At 38.3% G+C, this 15,166-nt stretch overlaps 1 pseudogene; it reads right to left on the bottom strand.

The window, feature by feature from the left end:
* Positions 1 to 700: 700 nt before the first annotated feature.
* On the bottom strand, positions 701 to 13,450 carry LOC139936203 (acid-sensing ion channel 2-like; annotated as a pseudogene).
* Between the last annotated feature and the right edge of the window lie 1,716 nt (positions 13,451 to 15,166).

Raw genomic sequence — 15,166 nt, 5'->3', positions numbered from 1 at the left:
TAAATTAGATTTTCGTTTTATTGAGGTATAGTTAGCTTGCGTCTGCTTTCTCTGCTTTAGCTGGGCTCAATGAAGTTTGCTGCAGTGGTTTTCGGTTGATTTATAGAAACACGTGCACCTGATTGGCGAATTGCTCTGAACATCACTGCGTCTTTGTGGTTTCTAACACATAGGATAATAACTGGTAAACGTGCGAATGGCATGTCATGATGGACGATGGTAACCATACGAGAACCATGCCACTCTATTGGTTCAGCTCCACCAGTCGCATCCAAGACCCCATGGACCTTCCTAATGAGAAAATCTGGTTACTGACCTTTAATCAATTTGCCTTTTAAATTAGCCATGCGGTGTCTGTGTTTGTCACTCTTTAGTTGATTGATTCGTCAAATAATTTGCCAAATTTAAATCTGATTATAATGGTCAGCATCTGAGCATCCTAAAGAACAGAGGCATCACAACCACCTTTGCAAAGAAGACATTCAATCAAAATTATGCCAATGAGGCAACGACGTCCCGAACAGAAAATTTAATAGAACATTTTTGAGTCTAACACCCTAGAGAGTTTTGTATTTTGGCAAAGTCTCAAATTTCTGTTTTATAAAAGCAATACATCAGTTCAAATCAATTCAATTGGGTTTATTATAAACATCTTAAAAATTACACAACAGAAGTTAAAAAGAATTATATTATTGGCGTGTTTACAATGTTAAAAACTACAAAAGTATGGTGCGGGAAGAAGGTTTAATGGTGAACAAGAAACAAAACAGAAAAGGAAACACAAAAGGTCTCCATTTGGGAATTTTAAAGACTGGGCACTCTAAAAAGATTGTTGTGCATGTGGGAACGTGTGAGGTTCTTAACTTCTCAGTAAAAACAAAAGAACAAAATCATGTCTCGACGGGGATGCAAATAATCGAATGCAGAAAGGGAAGGGTTTATAACCCCTCTAACCACTGCATCACGTTGTGCTTTACACAAGTGCTCGTTAGGGTAGCTTGCACCGAATTCAAGCTCTGGTGCTTCTGTTCAGCAGAGTGTGGGTTCGAATCCCGGTCGTGACACTTGTGTCCCGGAGCAAGACACTTAACTATAATTGCTTCACTCCACCCAGGAGTAAATGGGTACCTGTGAGGGCAGATATGGTTCTTGTGATTGATTTAGCCGAGTAGCGCATATTAATGTTGCACAGGCTGCATACTCCCCACCGGGGAGCTGAGGTGGTTTGAGGAGTGAATAAAGGCCCAGTGGACCAGGGGGTAATAACGTGAAGCGCTTTGGGACGCTTAATTATTATTATTAATTTTCAGACTTGCAGCTTTCATCAACAAGGATGGGGCAGTGTTATCCTGAACAAAAACACATGATTATTTCCCTTGGGATGAAACCTTCCTTGCTTCATTTAATTATCGACATATGTTACATTATGTACCTTTATGTCGTCAGGAGTCAAACTTCCACATTATTTCGGAGTTAATCACAGTAAATAGCAAAAAGTGGTTGGCGGATGAGGGATATTTGTGTCCGCCGAAGAGATCCAAATAAATTGACTAAAGGAAGATGCTCCAAAGAGGGCGCTATCAGACAAAATTTCTGCACAACTCAATCTCCGGTGTTATCTCTTGTCACATGGGCGTTTGCAAACAAGTTCTAGTGGAGAGAGATGTGCGCCGTCAACGTTGACAATCGTTAGTAAAACATGGTAGACAATAATTGTTTCTGAAGTGTTCGCGGGTTTTAAACATATTTTTTTCTTAAGTTGTGGTCACTACACTAGGTTTTTCAAGGTTTATTGTTCATACACAGTAACAATGTAAAAACAGGTAATAATGTATACATGTTCCAAATAATACAGTTATAACCCATGTAGACTACACAGTACAGTTGAGTAAGCAACGCTTGTAATGAAACAACATCAATTATGAAAGTATAAGGACAAAAATAAGAGTTCGATCACATCAATCTTTTCACCATTCTGATTTAAAATAAAATAAACTGCTGTTATTTACAAAATCACAAGTTTATAACGCTTCACTTTCTATATTCTTTACAGAGCCAGATTTTCTGAAAACATAGGCCTTCTTATTCCCCCGAAACCTCTTCCAGAGGCTGATCAAGACGAAGTCTGCCCATTCAAATAATGTGATAAGACTCATACCACAAAGGAGACCCATGTAGCCACCAACATCACCTGCAACACAAAATAAATCATCATTCATAAACGCTTTATGTTCATCAAATTGCAATTTATACGTTGTGCTTTGTCTTCAATAACATGGTTAACTGTGTACCCACACCCAACCAAAAAAACAACAAAATAAAAAAAGAAGAAAAAAAGAAGAAAAAAAGACGCAAAAGAATAATTGGTTGATATTTGGTATTCTTTAGCTTTCAAAATAGAGTAACGCGACGGGAAAGCCGATTTATACAGTTATTTTTTTTTTATCAGTTGTTTTGTCAGCGTATAAGATTTTCTTACAGGATGTTAACTTACTAGTTATTCAAGTTGAATTTGTTCACATTTCAAGAAACTTTCAAATATTTTCCAATAACTTTGATCTCACCTTGTAAGTTGGCTAGTGTGTATGCCTCGCTCTGTGTCACCATCGTATACATAATCTCCTCAAAAAAGATGTACACATCTAAATAGTTTCGCCTTTGAAATAAAGAAATTAAACATCAACTTTTAATACAGTTAATATCACGAAAAACATAACAAAATTGATTGCCACTTTAACGATCGATATGGGGGCTTCTGGTAACTTAATTTCATAAACTCTTTCAGGATTTTGGTGGGACATTTGTGTGTACCAGGAAAAAATAATGGTGTGATAACTATTTACAACATTTTTGTGTGCGCCCACTCTGTCAAATATCGGTTATACAGAAAAGGATGTTACAACATATAGAGGGCGGTGTTCATCTTCAAGGGAATGGTAGTTGTTAGTTTCCTAAAATTCACGCAAAAATGCTCAGTTTTCCTGAGGTTCTCCTTGAATATCAAATCAAATAATCAATATTCATAATAATATTATTGTTCGACTTTACTTTTTTTTCAAAAATCCCGCTTTGAATGTAAAATATAAGTGCGACGTATAATCAGCTGCAAATGCGGGTATAAAAAAAATGTTAAAAATGCAATCGCCTTGCGTGAATTTTGAATAGTCCAACTTTAATTTTTTGCATGCATTGAATGATTAATTCTGGCTGTGAAGCAAATGACTCTCAGAGAACTTAATCACTATACACGTTTCCCATATCCACACGGAGAGAAGACAATGAAAAAAAAGTTTCAGTGTTAGATGTGGGAGTAAAACCAACTGCATTCATGTGTAGGGACTGAAAACCCAATCCATGTAGTGCCCCGACGACCCGGCGTGATTCGAACCGGGTCCGTTGAGGCGGAAGGCGAAGAAAGATATAACTACGCCATCCAACGCACCCAATTAATGCCGTAGACAACATGAATTATTTTGTATTTATTTTTTCTCAAAACAAAATCCCAGCACTGTACAAATTTATTAGTTAAAACACTAATTAGTAATTATTATGAAACATGACTTTGATGTAAATTAGTCAAATCATGTTCTGTATAGCAGCCTTGCTCAAGGCAGTCGAATTATTCACTCCGAAAAAAGACCGCCGCTGTATAAAAACCCACCCGTATTCACTGTGCGTAACATCGCACGACACGATGCCCCCGTACACTATCCGCATGCGTCGGCCGTTAGGACGCATGCGGTTAGTGGTACGAGTGCGGATGAGTGTGCGCACAGTAGTCGTATACGATGTGACGGGTATACGGGTGGGTCATGCGGTGTGATTTACAGCGGCGTCTTTGAGCAAGGCTATGTTCTGTATGGCAGTGTTGTTTTGACTCGCTGACGCAGGCCACCAACGTCGGAGTTTGTGAATACATTATTGTTTTGTAATATTATTGGCATGCAGAATTAGAAGTGACTGAATACTTGCCTGACTTCCTGCTCCGATAGATTATATGTTGCCAATAAGTTGGCGTTAGGCCAGTAAGCTTGCGAAGTCTTACTCTCATATTGCCTAGTAGTACAACCGATTGGACAGTCACACGAAATGCCCCTCTCATAAAATTCACCTGTAATGTAATGGTATTATAAAAGGTTAAAAAAAAAAAAAAAAGATCCAAAAGTCGGCAATAAAAATACTTGTTTCCTCAAGTAATAGACCTTATAGAGTATAATGAAACAATAACTTATTTCTTACTTTGTATCTATTTCAATGTCTAAAAGGCACTGTACACTATTGGTTATTACTCAACTAAATTGTTAGGATAACAACTTATACTTGGTAACGGGCTACGGAGAGCTGTTGATAGTACAAAACATTGTTAGAAACGGCTCCCTCTTAAGTAACATAGTTCTTGAGAAAGAGTAAATTTCTCACTAAAATATTTGAACTGAATTCGAGACCTCAGCTGAGGTCTGGAATTCAAGGCATCTGAAAGCACACAACTTGTGCGACAAGGGTGTTTTTTCTTCCATTATTCTCTCGCAACTGCGACGACAAAATGAGTTCAAATTTTTACAGGTTAGTTATTTTATACATATGTTGAGATACACCAAGTGAGAAGACTGGTCTTTGACAATTACCAAAGGTGTCCAGTGTCTTTAACCATCTATGCTTATTGTACACACTAGTCGGTGCAAAATGCCATTCTATCCTACGCTGGACCATGCATGCAACACGTCCTAAAAAGGGGGAGTCAATCAACATTGCCAGTGATTAGAAAGGGGCTGGAAAAATTCCGCCAGCAGCATTTCACAATACCGGAAAAAGTTGTCATCATGTGCTGAAAACAATTCCAAAGGAGCGTTGCAACCAAACAGGACCCAATTTTATGACTCTGCTCACCATGGAATTCTGCGCTTACACAAGGCCATGCAAAGCACAACGTTCTATAAGGATGTAAGCACAGAATGCCGCAGTAAGCAAAATCAATCAACTACGGGACAATTTTGTAACTGCATTCTCCGGCAGACACGACGGGGCTCTCTAATTAAAAGAAATGTCACACATCTCACCTCTTGACAAAAACTCATACAGCCAAGTTGATAATCAAATTCCTTGAATTTTCCTAAATATTTCCTCCCCCCCCCCTCCCCTGTATTAAGGCAAAGTATGCCGTTTGTTTTTGGAATCGATCGATTGTTTTGAATCTGGGCCCAATTTCATGGCTCTGCTTACCGGCGCTTACGTAAGCAGGGAATGAACCGATCCGGCCTGTCAATCAAACTGTACGCGTTCACCCATTTGACTTATCACAGCAATGATTGTGGTCTGACAAACTCGGTCATGCGTGCGCGTATATTTGGCACGCGCGGCAGAATCGTGCAGAATGTCAGTGGGCATTGGGAGTGCTCGTACACGTGTCTTGCTCGCGTGCGCGGTGGGCGGAGCTTAGTGGAAAGCCGAAACGGTCCATTATGTGCTTACGGCAAGCGTATTTCACGGGTTATCGGCGAATTTGGGCTTCTGCGCGTGCGTACTTCACGTTACTAGGCATTCTACGCTTACAAGGCTAGCGTAGAAATTCGGCGCTTGCATGTAAGCGGGGAATCGCGATCGTAAGCGCAGAATTCGGCGGTAAGCAGAGCCATGAAATTGGGCCCTGGTGTTTTCAATAAAACTACCCGTGAAAATTCAATTTCTATAGGTGGTCGACTTATCGAGATAATGCTGAGAATCTGGAACTCAATTTCTACGCGAGAAAGAATAACTATTAGTGATAAAATCTAAGAAACGTTACTGTCAAAATTTGAGCATAAAAACTTAAATATTGTTTTTCCAAACCACATTTTGAAGTGAAACGTTTCTCACAGTGCTTTACATTACCGTTGAAGGCTTGTTTGTATTGCAATTAATTTTAAGAGTAATTACCGAAATGTATACCTTCCCTTTAAAGCTGCAATTTCCAAAATACGCCGCTCTCAGGGATAAACTTACTAGTTTTCCGTCCATTAACAAACCTTCAATAAGATATTCCGCTATTGTTTTTAATGAGACCTGTCGCAACTAAAGATCAGACAACCCATTAAACTGGTTGCTTCTTCCGTTTGAAATGTTAAAGTAAAGACAAACATTCACTAATGGGGTATTCCAGTAGGGGTATAAACAAAGGTAACCAACGAGATTTGTGCAGTCTCTATTTTTGTTTTACAAGTCATCTTAAGTGGGTTAAGACAACACTCATTACACCCTATCGATTTACGCTGTCCGTCATGTTTATCCATTAAGAGGTTTGTTTTCACTTAAAGGTACTAGACACTATTGGTAGTTACTTAAAACAAGTATTAGCACAGACACTTACTTTGTAACGAGCAACGGATAGCTTTTGATAGTAACAAAAACATTGTGAGAAACGGCTCTCTCTGAAGTGACGTAGGTTTTGAGAAGAGGTAATTTCTATTTCTCACTCAAATATTAAAATATTTCATGCCTGAAGACAAGTGAAAACACACACAGTTGTGCAACAAGCGTGTTTTTCTTTCATTATTCTCTTGCAAACTTGATGACCAGTTGAGCCCAAATTTCAACAGGTTTGTTATTTTGTGCATGTTGGGATACACTAAGTGAGAATATTTAAAGGAACACGTTGCGTTGGATCGGACGAGCTAGAAACCGTTTTTTATAAAATTTATGTGTTGGAAAGATGTCTTAAAAGTAGAATACAATGATCCACTCAAATTTGCCTCCAAATTGCGTGGTTTTCCTTTTACTGTGCGAACTAACACAGTCGGCCATTTATGCGAGTCAAAAATTTGACTCCCATAAATGACCGACCGTGTTCGCCGACGAGGTAATTATTATTATTAAAAGGAAAACCGTGCAATTTAAAGACATGTTTGTGTGGATCATTGTATTCTACTTTTACTACATCTTTCTACCCATATGCATTTTATAGCAAACGGTTACAAACGCTATTCAAAGACCAACTCGACCGATCCAAGGCAACATGTTCCTTTAATCTTTTTACAAAATACCAAAGGTGTCCAATCCCTTTAATAATTTTCTCCTCGTATCTTACCTTCATTTTTATAAATGCAATACACTTGATCTTCCACGGAACAGATCGGCTCAGGTCCTGCTACAATAATATCAGGAAAAAAAAAATAATGGACAAAGTCAAATGGAGCATACAAATCTGGGTTGACTTATTGTCAGTTTTTAATCAATACATTGCAGTTGTTTCTCCCTTAACTCTCCGTGAGCGGCAAACAGTCAGCGAGTTATAATCAACCACGACATAGTGCTTTTAAGCATGTTTTTGTTTCCTTTTTGTAATTAATTTATACTCATCTACCTCTGCTTCTACTTCTTCCTCATTTTTTCAGTGATTCGGAACAAATTTAGGACGATAATTTAAAATGACTGTTTTTAGAAAATGTTTTCCCATGTTATTTATTAAATAGTTTCAGCAGAGTGAGCAAACACAATATTCAAAACTACTGAAAATTACTACAAACATCCACGCAATAACATGAAGGATTGTATACAAATCCTTTTTATAACTCTGCAGGACTAACCAGATACAGACAACTGAGGGAGTAAAAATTCATTTAATTGACCAGTCTTGAGATCATAACTTTAATAAACAAATGGAGTAGGAAGCTGAAACTTCGCTGCGACCGGGGAGCTTCACACCAAGCTGTTTTGATTCAGGTTTTAATTGTAGCTTTCTAAAAAGCCCATGGGAACATGATGACTCAAATTTGGCGAGTAACGCTGTTGCCAAAAACAATTTAGTAAAACTATGGTACGAAGTAAAGGATGTGTGGTGTAGTTCAAAGATAATTATGACATTAATTTGAGAACAGACGCTAAATTTCATAAAGATGCTTTATGAAAGAAAAAAACACCCTTGTCACACGAAGTTGTGTGCTTTCAGATGCTTGATTTCGAGACCTTAAATTTTAAATCTGAGGTCTCGAAATCAAATTCGCGGAAAATTACTTCTTCCTCAAAAACTACGTCATGTCAGAGGGAGCAGTTTATCACAAGGTTTTATACTATCAACCTCTCCCCATTACTCGTTACCAAGTAAGGTTTTATGCTAATAATTATTTTGAGTAATTACCAATAGTGTCCACTGCCTTTAAAGACTAATTGCATACTTACTGCATGGGCTTTCGTAGCAAAAACTACTGCATCATATGCAACTCAGATGCATGCGTTGCTACGGAAGCTTTTCCAGTTACAGTTTATGTGATAGTCTTTGAGTGCTGTCTCTAATTCCTTGGTTTGGTATGAACTGTTAATATTACCACTGTGACAGTTCAATATCACGTTTATTCAATACTCTTTTTGGAAAATAATTTGATATTTAAATATCAGTACACTGCAAAAACTGGGGTGTTAAATTAACACCATGGGTGTTGTCACAAATAGATACCAACATAATAATCAAAATGTACTGCAGAGAATGTTAAAACAACACCAAATTCTTTATTAATAATTACATTGGTGTTAATTTTGATTCTCTCTTAGGTATCTATATTTGACGACACCCATGGTGTCAATTTTAACACCCCAGGTTTTGCAGTGTACATAGAAAGGTTACACAATAAAAAATGCATAACAGCATACAATAGCGTTCAGCCAATAATAAATAAATAGGAATGACCTATATGTACAATGGTACAATAGAGAAGTGAGAGCTTTGAGGCTATAATCAATCACACTTAGTAATTAAGATTGATTCACACTAATCATCAAGTACAAGTCGTTGTGAATTCGAGCCCCGGAACACTCCTCTATCCTGGACATCATCAATCATTCTTTTTTTACCTACCGGGCCATCTATAGTCACGACAACCACATTGTTCTATGACGTACCGGACCTTGCAGAGGAAATTGCATGCTGGTACGGAATATTTAAACGGGTAATCCGTGAAGTTGGTGTTGGTACAGTTATCTCTGAAAGGTGTCGGGAGACTGTTGATCTGAACGGGAAAATTGATGGATGAAATTTAATTAAAGCCATTTTGACACTTTCTGAACAGAACAAAAATTAAAAGTTAACAGATTTACAAATAATTTTTTTTACAGGGTTTACAGAAGGTAATGCTGAAAGACTTCCCTGAAGATATTATCACATGAAATGCTTTACTTTTTGAAAAAAAACATTAAAACAATTATCAATTCTCGATATCGAGAATCACGGATTTATTTTAAACACATGTCACGACACGGCGAAACGTGCGGAAACAAAGGTGGGTTATCTCGTTATTCTCTCCCGACTCCAATGACCGATTGAGCCTAAATTTTCACAGGTTTGTTAGTATATGTAAGTTGTGATACACGAAGTGTGGGACTTTGGACAATACTGTTTACCGATGTTGTGCGATTGCTTTAAAGTAAGCCCCAATTCATTATTTTGTTATAAAAATATTCAATTTGTCGCTTGGTTCACAGTGAGCGCAGCTCCTTGCAAAATGAGCGCAAGACAGATAAACCACGTACGGCGATGAATTATGTTTACTTTATAATCATTGCGAATCACGAACCAGTAACTGTTGATCTTTCACGACCCTTGTCGTCGTGCGTCATGTGCACCTAGTGCAACACACTTTAGGGTCCCCAATCAGTCATTAAAGCCTTTATTAGACATTAACATACATTATTCAAGCAAATGAAAGACAAGGAAAAGATGAACACTACAAGGATGACTAACACGTTGAAAATATGACATTTAAATAAAATAATTTTTACCAAAGTAACTGACTTGCATGTTTTGATAGACATGCAGGTATGTATCGTATATGTTTCCAGTTCATTGGACTTACAGGCAGTGGACACTATTGGTAATTACTCAAAAATAATTACTAGCATAAAACCTTACTTGGTAACGAATAATGGGGAGAGATTGATGTTATAAAATATTGTGACGTAGTTTTCGAGAAAGAAGTAATTTTTCACGAATTTGATTTCGAGACCTCAGAATAAGATTTCGAGGTCCCGAATTCAACCATCTAAAAGCACACAACTTCTTGTGACAATGGTTTTTTTCTTTCATAGTTATCTCGCAACTTCGACGACCAATTGAGCTCAAATTTTCACAGTTGTTATTTTAATGTATATGTTGAGATACACCAAGTGAGAAGACTGTTTTTTGACAATTACCAATAGTGTCCAGTGTATTGTAGCACACCACCGCCAACGACACCTTTTGAGCAATTTGTCAGTTAGACATGAGTATGACTTACCATACAATGCATGGCACCAAACATAGTTCACATTCTGAATTGTATTTACTTATTCGGGGCTAGAGTGATTTTTATGCATTAATTCCGGAACCAGACTTTCAAAAACTACCAATACTCAGCCTCAATTTTACGGGCAGTTCGTCGTATACTAAGCCCACTTTCATTACCCCCCCCCCCCATCCCCCTATTGTTGGCTCAGCCCAAAAGTGATTACTGAACCAACAAACTAATAGCGGAACTGCGTTTCGCGTCGTCCAAGGGGTCGGTACAACCGATGCACTAAACCCAACGCACATAAACCCATACCAACCCAAACCCAAACCCGTTACTAGCAGCTTGGATATCAACAGCAATAATAATTGAATGCTGTAAAACAAGAATCGACACTTTTGATTAATATTGCGACTACCTCAGTGATTCTGGAGTGGTATATTGTACATGCCTCGGTGTAACCTAAGGCAAAAAAAAAGCAGTTGATTGTAATCTCTCTCAGCCATTTTTCCGGGCCGCATCCTGTTTTTGTTCTTTCTTTTTCTACATTTTTTTACATTTTTTTTTACAAATTGTCTGTGTGTTTCTAAACTTTCACATTTTTTAAGAACTTGTGACTACATAACGTAAGTGGCTACTTTTTAAATTTAAGAATTGGTGGCACGTTTGAATTAAAATGCTCGGTGGCCAATTTGAAAGAAAAAGAAGGCCCTAATCCTCCTCTTTTTGGAAAAAAAACCCCGGACGAATAACTGATTTTTGTTGTTGTTATAACTTGGCCTAATAGGGACAGCAGAACCCAACGAGGATCATTTCGAGAGTTAGTTGCATAGCTTTCGAAGCAGTTAATATTAAAACACTTTTTTAATCAAGTATAATTTGATAAATAACAGAAAATATATGGTGAAATGTCACATACCACTTTCTCCCGCACCGCAACAAGAGTTTCAAATCCCGGTGCTAGCGAAAACGCAAGTTCCTTAATGATAGGTAACGTACCTTGCGGGTGCAATGACACCTAGTTAAAAAAACATGAAGATAAATTTCTCAAGCGATCATAAATCATCACAGTGTATTACGTTAAGTATTAAAGGCAGTGGATACTATTGGTAACTTGGTAATGAGTAATGGGGAGAGGTTGATTAAGTATCAAACACTGTGAGAAACGGCTCCCCCTGAAGTAATGTAGTTTTCGAGAAAGAAGTAAATTTTCACGAATTTGATTTCGAGACCTCAGAATTAGGTTTGAGGTCTCGAAATCAAGCACCTTAAAGCACAACTTATGACTAGGGGGGTTTTTCTTTCAGTATTATCTCACAACTTCGACGACCAATATTGAGCTCAAATTTTCACAGGTTTGTTATTTTATGCATATGTTGAGATATGGGAGAATACTGGTCTTTGCAAAATAACAAGAGTGTCCAGTGTCTTTAAATAACATACACATTCATAATTAGGAAAAGAGACTTGCTAAACCTTTGGCACCAACAGAAACCCCATTTAGGACGTTTAGTTATTAAGTATGTATTAAGAAATTGTTTAAGGGACCTTTTTCTTTGAATAAGATGTTGCACTCATTGTTCATTTCAATAGTATGTGAAAGCCTTTACGAAATTCAATTGATGTGTAAGCACTTGAACTGATCTATTGATAACGTTTGATTTTGTTTTCCCCATAACTAACATGCTGTAAGTTGATTAGGCACAAAGCAATAAGTTTTTTATATCACAAATCTACAGGTGTGAAAGTCGTTAAACCTTAATTAAACCATAGTAATAAAACCGTTGAAAAACAAATGGTATATAGTCTTGCCAGATGTCAAAAATGTCTCACCTTTATCCCAGCGCCAGTGTTTTCCCCAAATGTATATAAATCATGTTGGATGTTAAGACGTAAATAAAGACCATTTCTACTGCCAGGATTCTTCACCGTCAAAATATCATCTTCATCCACGGGGTTATTGAAGGTGTAACATACCCCATGGTCAAGAACATGCTGGGTAAAGTTGAGATGAGAGCATGGTCGGCCCCTCCACGAGCAATCTTCAACCATGTCTTCGATCTGATGGGATAGGTTCTTAACGAGGTCTATAGTCGTACCAGTGTAGTTATCAAACTCATCCTGAAGTGGAGTCAGGTCAACGTCTCTGTTAATGAGTCTTGTGGCTGAGGTACTGTACACCAAGCCTAAGGTCGCAATGGCCTCTTCGGACAACAACCCATTCCTAAACTGGTTGTAGTTACATAGGGTCACCGCAGGAAATTTCATGTCTGTGACGTAGTTTATAGAGATTGTGCTTGTCTGTTCGTGCTTGTTCATTATTATCACAGCATCTATGATGTTCACTATGAGCCATGTTGTCATCGTAAGGACAACCACAGTCCAAATCAACCTGCAAATTAAACACAGTAAAGTGACTTTAGGCTTTTGGTGACTAAACGTTAGCGGGATTGTCTGGAACTGGAAGCGGTAACGCTTCTCAGAAATGTTAGGGCATACAATATTGTCATAACCACATTACTTCGAACTGACGTGTTTCTCTTAATGTTGCTGTTGTTGGCTTCCAACTAAAGGTTTTCTTGGCCTTAATTTTAAGAATGGTAACTAAACGTAGGCCTACATATGCCTTCCCTTTAAACACAACACTTATAATAATTGTACAAGATAACGAAAACACGAGTGTTCAATTTGTCGAATTTGGCAATGTCGCGGACCAGGGGCCGATTTTGCAAATATCTTGACTGCAAATGTCACAGTTCAAATCAGTAGTAACACTAAAAAGGGCTGCTAAAGACGCAGCCATATAAACACATTATTCATTGTTGTGTTTTTTATTGGAGACTAACCTTCGGAAATAATGGTTGGAATTGTTAGTGACGTAACGAAGTCCGTGGAATGTAGTGGTATCTCCAAACTCATTAAAAACCTCTCGAAATGGCCGCTCGTGTTTGGCTTGAAAACGTGCCTCCATGCTGTCTCCATCAGAAGAGATGATGTTCTTGTTTTCGAATACGATAGAGGGCTGCCCGTTCATCGTATTATCACAGTGTGGTATTCAATTCCACAGAGACTTGTTTTCCCAGCAACATGCGTATTCCCCGATGCAGCCAGACAGCAAGCTGCAGCCAGACAGTCAGTTGCTGTCCCTACCAGTCACTTTATCCAACCGACCCGCATAACAGCAAATATCATCACATGACAAAAAGTCAAACCATGGTATTAATAATGTTAACACACATCGATGCATGCTGCTGACCTGACGTGAGACTATAGTCCTGTATGCCACATAACGATTGTACTCCACCGGCAAAAATCACTTGCCTCTCCACAACCTCGTTTCCACAGGTTCGACCTAGGTTGTGATTCATAGTCTTAGGCTCCGAGTCGTTCTGACCAAACCTTTTGTAGCTCATCTATTTCAAATTGTGCAAGTCATTTACATCTGCCAAATAATTCAAGTAGACTTGATTCAAGTCACGTTCTCGCGCGAGAGGTTCCCAAACATCGTATCTACCGTCAAAATGTAGCTATTATGGTCCTGAGAATGGACCATCCAGCGGCGCGGCACAGGTTGGGAGAGTTTTCTGACGCTGGGCGTAGACTGAAAATAAAAAGAGATTGGGACTTGGATCAAGTCTAGCATTCAAGCAGCTTTAACGACTGAGACAATGTGACACTGAAGAGATTTCGTGTAGGTGCAACATTGCACACTGTAGGTGCGTTGTGATTAGCGAATCTGCGCACAGCTGCCTGTTCTCAAATACTCATTATTAAAATGTGGTAAATCTACACGTTCAATTTAGAGGTTAGGTAAATAGCGGGAATCGCATGCTTGAACTACCCTGTATGTTCTTAAAGGCAGTGGACACTATTGGTAATTACTCAAACAAAATTATCAGCACAAAATCTCACTTGGTAACGAATAATGGGGAGAGGTTGATAGTATAAAACATTGTGAGAAACGGCTCCCTCTGAAGTGACGTAGTTTTCGACAAAGAAGTAATTTTCAAAGAATTTGATTTCGAAACCTCAAGTTTAGAATTTGAGGTCTCAAAATCAAGCCTCTGAAAGCACACAACTTCGTGTGACAATGATTTTTTTTCTTTTCATTATTATCTCGCAACTTCGACGCCCTATCGAGCTCAAATTGTCACAGGTTTGTTATTCTATGCATATGTTGAGATACACCAAGTGAGAAGTCTGGTCTTTGACAATTACCAATAGTGTCCACTGTTTTTAAAGGCAAAATATACATTTGGTTTATTAACAGCTCGATTGTTTTAGACTTGTGTATAATGTAGACACAGTAAATAAAACTAACATGTAAACATTTCATTCGATATGGTTGTAGTGGTTTTCCTTTTTTTCCCAAATCGCCGAATATCTGGAGCAGTTACGACAAGTTAAATTAGCCTACACAAAGGTGAGGGTTGTACGTGCTATTATCAGGTGTGGAAGATTGTGAAAAACGCCCTCACCCAATCCTAAGGAGAATGTTCAATGGCCAATCCTGCGCCGCGCGTACAAACCTGAGCATATTCATTGTTACATCAGATTGGTTTACCTAGCTGTAGGTGCTCTTCATTGTTGCACCAAATCGGTTTCCCTGTGTAGGGTCTCTTGTCAAAAGAGGCAACTTTTTCAGGCATTTTGGAAGCAACCAACTGCAGCGCATGCCCAAGAACAACTTTGGTAGCACATGAGTAAATTCTCAAACAAGGTCCTACAATTCCCAAGAATTTTTTTAATGAAACTATGTTAAGTGAATGGACGTTTCTACTTGGAGATTGCCTGAAACTTGTTGTTTTTTGTACGTATGACATGGCCCTAAGATGATGGCTAGGTGACATCAATGCATAATGTCAATTAGACACACCCAGCAATTGAAACAATAACAATTCAAGCTGACCATTAACAATATAAATTGACTAAAGGTA

The sequence above is a fragment of the Asterias amurensis genome, chromosome 4, assembly GCF_032118995.1.
Source record: "Asterias amurensis chromosome 4, ASM3211899v1".
Taxonomy (NCBI): domain Eukaryota; kingdom Metazoa; phylum Echinodermata; class Asteroidea; order Forcipulatida; family Asteriidae; genus Asterias; species Asterias amurensis.
This window is presented reverse-complemented; position numbering and strand designations above follow the sequence as displayed.